Source organism: Notothenia coriiceps, unplaced genomic scaffold, assembly GCF_000735185.1.
Source record: "Notothenia coriiceps isolate Sejong01 unplaced genomic scaffold, NC01 NC01_scaffold00028797, whole genome shotgun sequence".
Classification (NCBI taxonomy): domain Eukaryota; kingdom Metazoa; phylum Chordata; class Actinopteri; order Perciformes; family Nototheniidae; genus Notothenia; species Notothenia coriiceps.
In genome coordinates, this window is record NW_011361498.1 from 598206 (window position 1) to 605097 (window position 6892).

The window sequence follows — 6892 nt, forward strand, 5'->3', positions numbered from 1 at the left end:
CCTGGAGGGGATACAGCGCGACTAAGCCGGCCGGCCAGGTTACGTTCTGTCCACCGCAGCGCGTCGTCTCTAACCTCGGCGAGCGCGACACAGTCCCGACCCCGAGTTATTCTTGTCCGCCCGGTCGTTGCGACTTCGGCCTTCGGGGGCGCGGGCACAGTCCGACCCCCAGCGCCATCGGGCCGTTCTCGGTGGCCTCCGCCTCGGGGACGCGACAGGAGATTCCGACCCCGGAGGGGTTGGACCTGGAGTGGTACAAGCGTGGGCGCCTCCCACAGCGACCTCAACCTCGATATACCTCCTTCTTCTCCTACGGAGGACTCAAGGACGGACAGCTGAGGCCTACTCATTGCTCCTACTGTTAGAAGTAAAGTAGCACGGTTCCGGGACGTTCGGGCCCTCGCTACCAGCGCGAGAGGGGCCCCGGCTTTTCGTGTCGTCGAGCGGGGACCGCGATTCATACCTGAACGTCCGGGCAACACAGGTTGCGCGACGCAGGTCCGACCTTGTAGGGTGACCGGACTTCACCGGTTTCCTCTTGGAGGTTCTAGAGCGATGCTCCCCTCTAACAGCTCGTTTGATCGGACGGCACACCCTGCTCCAGCCGTCGCTAGTGCCTGTATAACGGAGGTACACGTCGCGACACGTCAGGTTCGGGTGCCCGTTTCGTTGACCCTTAATACCAGCCATGTCCTCTCTCGGTCCACCGGGGAGTTGGACTTGCTTGGAGGTTCTGGCCCTTTTTTTCTCCTACAGACCTGTACGGAAACAAGGCGCTTCCCGTTAAACCGAGGGCCCGGCATCGAAGCTACGTCGACTCTACGCCTAGATTTTTTCTTTCCTTCTGCTCCGGAGAGGTCGACAAAGGGCTTTTCCCAGCGTCGGCGGTGGGAAGTCGCCAGGGCCGGCCGCCCGTCCGGAAGTAGGTTCGACGGAGTGCAGGACGGCGCCAAGTTCTATTGGCTTCGGTCGTCCGGTCGTCGGGGCAGTGGCCCAGGGGGTCGGGGTCCGGTGCTCACGCTTCCTACTCGACCGGTTCTTCGGAGAGGCCAAGAGCCCGTCAGACCGGCGAGTTCAGTCCGTCGGTCTCTACCCCAGCAATGATTTTTTTCATTTATATGAATGTATAATCGTATAGAAATTTTTTTTTCATTATATTAATGTAGATGAGCAATCGACATATGGGTATTTCATTTAGCCCAATGGAAATGAGCAATGAAATGAGCGTCCCCGGCGACGGGGAGGGGATCGTCCGTCTAGTGCCCGTCTGACGTCCGCGGGGCTCCATTCGCACGGTGTCAAAACGGAGACGCTCTGTTAGGGTGAACGTTGGGGGGGTTAATTTTTGGAAAAAATTTTTTAACCCCGGTAATTCCTTTCTGTTATTGTGTTCAGAAAGAAAACTATACGAGGAAATTGTATTTTTATCCGATGGTTCGGATGCGTGTTTTTCTCGAATTTGTCAGACACTTTCATCATTTCTGTGATTAATTACTTTGGTGCAAAGTTCTGCGGGTAATAAGAATAAGAATAGGTAAGAAAATACTCGCGTCATTGCCATTCCATAGATTAATTGAATAAATAAATCACAAGGTATTCAAAAAAAAAAACAAAAAAAAAAAAAAAAAAATATTGTCTCTACAGTTTTTGGATTTCACCATCTCTGTACCGTCTTAACGGATATTGTTACTTCCCGCGCCCTGTGTAACTCTCCGACAAGTATGCAGCTCTCCGCGTTTAGTTCTTTCTCTTCGCTTCGCCGCGGGGCAACTCCTCAAAAATCGTCTACTTTTCTGAGGTCGGTACAAAATACGTCGTGGCCGTTTTGCACCTCTACAACCTACCCCGGGTTAGCGCGTCTAATGCATGGATTACGTACATATGTTTGCCGCCGCCGCGCCTTTGGTGAGAACAGGAACAGTCACTCACACTAGATAAAATATTTTCATTGCTTCATTTGGCGCACAAGCCCCGTTACAAATATTCGCATCACACTAATGACTTTAAGTATCATTGGCAAATGTGATAGGCAATGCGCCCTGTTTTCATTATAATCGTCATTGCGCAATGAAACATTGAAATCACCCAGATGAAACATGCGCAATGTGGTTGAGACAGTGTTCGGCTGGCGGGTCCAAAAGTCGTGGTCGCTCCTTCTTCTTCGCCCTGTCGGGGAGAAGGAGCTGCTCTCTCGACCTTCAAGGGACAAAGAGGTCGAGGATCTTTGCAAACGGTCAAACAATCTACCGAGGTACACAAAAGCCTCACCGGTAGGGTCGAGGGTAGAAGGGGCGGAACTAGCTTGGCGTGCTAACCGTCGGCGGAGGCTCTTAATGGTGAAGCGGGACACAATGCCTGCACGAGCCGGGGTTATCGATAGCCTCCTGGGCGTGTTCCAGCCCGAGGCAGGATGAGCAGTACCTGGGGTGAGTCTGTTGCCTTGAGATCTTAAACCCGCGGCCGCATAGCCGAGCCTCCGAGTCCCTGACTCCTCTGGTGTGAGGGAGAGAAGGGTCCATCTTTGTTCGCCGGGGTGTCGGCGTGGAGTGGACACGCTAGTAACAGGTACGTTACCGAGAAAAAAATCCAAACTTGCTATTAGTCCGAAAGGAAAAAGTGACAGCGTAGATTTGATTCTTTAAAGAATATTAACTGGTGTGTTAATACCTTTTGTTTTTATCTCCGTCTCCTCTGGTGTGAGAGAGAAAAGAGAACGTCCTCGCTACCGTGGTGTCAGTGTGGAGGGAAGAAAAGCTAGCAACAGGTATGTTACTAGCTTGAAGAAAAAAATCAAACCTTACCGTAATTTCGAAAGAAAGAAACGGCGAGGCAGATTACAATATTAACTGGTGTGTTAATATTGTTCAGTCTTCTTGCAAAGCAAAAAAGTAACCGGCAAGCGCCCGTCGACCGAATGTTAGCTTTGGGTTCAGTCTGTGGACCGTTAAGCTAGCCCGGCTACTGATAATTCGAGATGTGCTCGGAAGCGAGAAGAGGTGTTTGAAAGATGCTGCGTCGTAGCGCAAGCTACTCATAGGGTGGGTGGATTCCCTGACGTAGACGTCAAGATCACCAGCCAATCAGGATTGGCGTAATGAGATTGATGCTTCTGTTTGCATACGCGTTGAGGCGCATCCCATAGTGAGACATCGAACGGAGTGTTATGAATGAGAACATCGGTTGTATGTCAATTTATAATGTGACATAAGCATGCAAAATTGTAGACTTGGTTGTAGATGAAAAGTGTTTAATTTGGAGCACTGAAAATGTTTTCCATGCATTTTGGAGGTTCTGCCTGTTAAATGTTTCTTAGTGTGGCTAATGACAGTGTGCCATGTGAAAGTGGGTAACATTAGGCCCTGAAAATATGATGTTGTGCTTCAGTACCTGCCTTTCCTGAAGCAGAGTCCTGCCAACATCAGCCTGTTTCTGGGTAAGGCCACCACAGCAGGGCCGTGTCCCTGAAAGTACTCTCATAAAAAAAGCAGCTCTGCACGCAGCACAATTGAACTCTGCCCACCAAATCAAGAGTAATTAACTGCAAACCAACTACATACATTTGAAAGGGCAATTTACTTAAATAAGATCAATTATTTCAAATGCTTATGTTCACCACTGACTAAAAATATCTCAAATGTACTTTTAACAGCAAAGAGAAACAAAGCAGAGCTTTTCTGTGGTCGCATTGAGTAACTTTATTGAGATAGAAAATTAAGAGAACTGCTAAAATAAAATGGGTGGTAATTCAAACCAGGCAAAGCCGGGACAAATAAAGGAACAGATGTGTGCAGGCACCGGAGTTTGGTACTTTCATCAACTTGGTGGTATGTTACATGGGTTTTTGCACAGTACAGTGTATTTGTCTGCTGAAAATGAACCACATGTCAAAGTACTTTATGTTTTTTTATTTTAGATCAATAGTACTGTGGGTGGCACGAGAAGGCCTAACACAGCCACCATGTTGCTTCTTAAATAACTCAATTGCCTTTTTGTGAAATATTGCTGTTTGCTTTCTTGCTTGGAGTGAGAGAAAACAGATTTTGGCATCTTTGGACGGAGGCAAGAAAGCTGTTGCCCCGTTTCCAGTCTTTACGCTAGAATAGTTATCCAGCTGTTGGCCTAAGGCTTGTGTTTCCCAGACAGTGTGGTATTAATCCTTTCATCTTGGCAAAATAATAAACAAGAATATTTTCTGAGATTTTGAAAGCAATGTCATTATCTCTTTGTTTGGTCATCCGCCAGCCTATTTTTGTACATATTTCAAACAATGGCATATTAAAGTTCCAAGACAAATCTGCAACAAACACCATTTCTGCAGCAAAAAATAAACAAACCCTTTGCCGTTTAGTGACCAAGCTGTATGAAGGCTCAGCTGGACATTACAAGAACAGTGTGTCCAAAATGTATGGTAAAACATAAATATGGACATTAAAATGGAACTTGGAAGGAAAAAAAGTTAAATGAGTGATGGGTCTCTACGTCCTCTCTCGCAGAGGGATGCGCAGTCAGATGTGAGATCATTGCCTCTGACTGCAGAAGGGTGGAAAATGCGTCATCAGCGGACGGACATCAAAGAGCGCCCGTCCATAGGGGTTAACATCCACAAGAGGTTATAAAAACACATCTATAAACACAGGCCCCACCAATGAGCCACACCGTCAACTATATCTGGCAGTCTGTTGTTGTCATAAACTAACATTAGGTAAGAATATGGTACGCAGAGGCATCACATGCGTAAGCACATTCACACAGGGAGACACCCCAGAGGTGAAAAACGAGCATGTCAACATTAGCTTTTATTAGCTGATGGAAAAATCAGACTAATGGTATAAGTGAAGCTTGACAGAAGGGAGAAATGTGTTAAACTTTAAAGGTGATAGAAGTGCAGTAAGGTGCTGGTTTCCTTTAGTTTTTATATTTAAAGAAATTGACGGAGACACATGACCCTATGAGTGTTTAACACAGACTGCTCTTGAGTGCTGTGCTTTATTATCTTAAGAGAAGAGCATTTTTTGAAGATTCTCAAAGATGTTTTTAATGACAATTATAAACTATCTAAGATAATAAAAACACTTAAAGGAATTGGAATTGATGCACACTATTTTCCTTTCAAACAGGACATGATCTTAAGGTCCATTTGTCCTGTGCTCTGGAGTTTGATCACATGATCTATATGAACAGATGGGAGTCTAATGATCATAATCAAATTCTTCAGAACAGACGATACATTGACATAAAGACAGGTATTATAGAAATTCCAAGATATTTTAAGAAAGGCAAAGAATAAAGTGAACTGATGAATATGATGAGAATACCATAAAACAATATATTAGCCATGTTTGGTGCAATATTAGTGAAAGGACAAATGGACAAACATTTCCAAAAAATGTCTTTATTTAAGAAATTATGGTTCGAGACAAATAAGGTAAACCTAAATAAAAAAACATTGAAATGATTCCATATATACACAATTATAAAGTGGTATCTAAAAACAACTGAAAACACTGTCTGGTGGCAATAGTCTTCCGTACACTGACACAAGATTGATGACTTCCTGTCAGATATGTCTGCGCCCTCGCTCATTTCACCATGAACATCTGGGCATTATCATTTCAGACCACAGCTGACAGCAGCATTAGCTGACTAATTTTCCTACTGACACTGATGGGTATGAACAGGCTCTTTCACAGGATCCTCCTTAGCCATGCTGACCTCAGCTGTTCTCTGACAGCTCAATTGTAATCAGTAACCTCATTAATACACAGAGCCCTGCTGCTGTCACTGTGTGTATTAATACCATCGTTAACATTTAAGTCCTCCCTGTCATTAATCATCTCCATGTTATTAGCAGGGCTTTTGGCATTATCACAGCTCCTACCACATGGGGTATTGTCTTCAATGTTTCCTTCCTCCTCCTCTTCCTCTTCATCACTACTATCTGGGATTTCTCCCTCCTCTACATCTTCATTCCCTGCTTCTCTCTTGGCCCTTTTCATTTGTGGGGCTTCAGTTTCAGGGTTGGTGTCTGGGGTTTCTGTCCAGATGTTGCTTGGTGAAACTCGGATCACATCTTCCTCCTCTCGGTCCGCCCGTTCCCTCTTCGTTGCGAAACTATTGTAGGCTGATGCGGGTTCCGCTGAAACAATATGACCCATTCGGTGTATGAAAAGCATGATCAAACACAGCTCTAGCAGCAGTTAAACATTCTTACAAGTCAATAGGTAACCAAAAGTGATCAGAGCGGTCAGTTGCAAAAATATGGTTAGAGCACAGCTTGGGGTCATGCTTCGAGCCGCATGGAGGAAAGAGAGGAAGAGTACAGACAGTTTGGGAATGATGACGCTATGGTTTGGCTTCATGCTGGGTTCCAGGGTGAGGCTGGGTGCCAAGCAATTAGTTATGCAATAAAGCAGAATAGACATGTGTGAAAGAAAGACTGCAGAATAAATGACTGTAAGAATGATAATTGTGAATTATATGCAATTACACCCCAACATGATCTCCTAACAGTCTGCTGAATCATAAAACGAATGAACCCATTTAAAAATCACTTAAAGTCTGTATTCTAATACATGGTTATAAGCTGATCCCACAATATGAGAGATAAGTGTAATTCAGTTTCTGTTCTTTGTGCTGAAACACGCAACACAATTGAAAGGAAAAGCCTGCCTTGCAATTGCCACTTGTCTTTCGCACGGACATTACTTATAGGATTAAAAGGCTCTAACATGTTTCAACCCTATAAAGTTGAGGTACGGAGTTTGAGTTATGGGTTAAGAGCATTCTCAACTAAGTATAAATAACAAATACAAGCCTGCTTTGGTACTTTGTTGACTGTGATGTATCCACCTATATGTTTTTGTCATAAAGGGGCGGCAATGGCTCAGTCTGT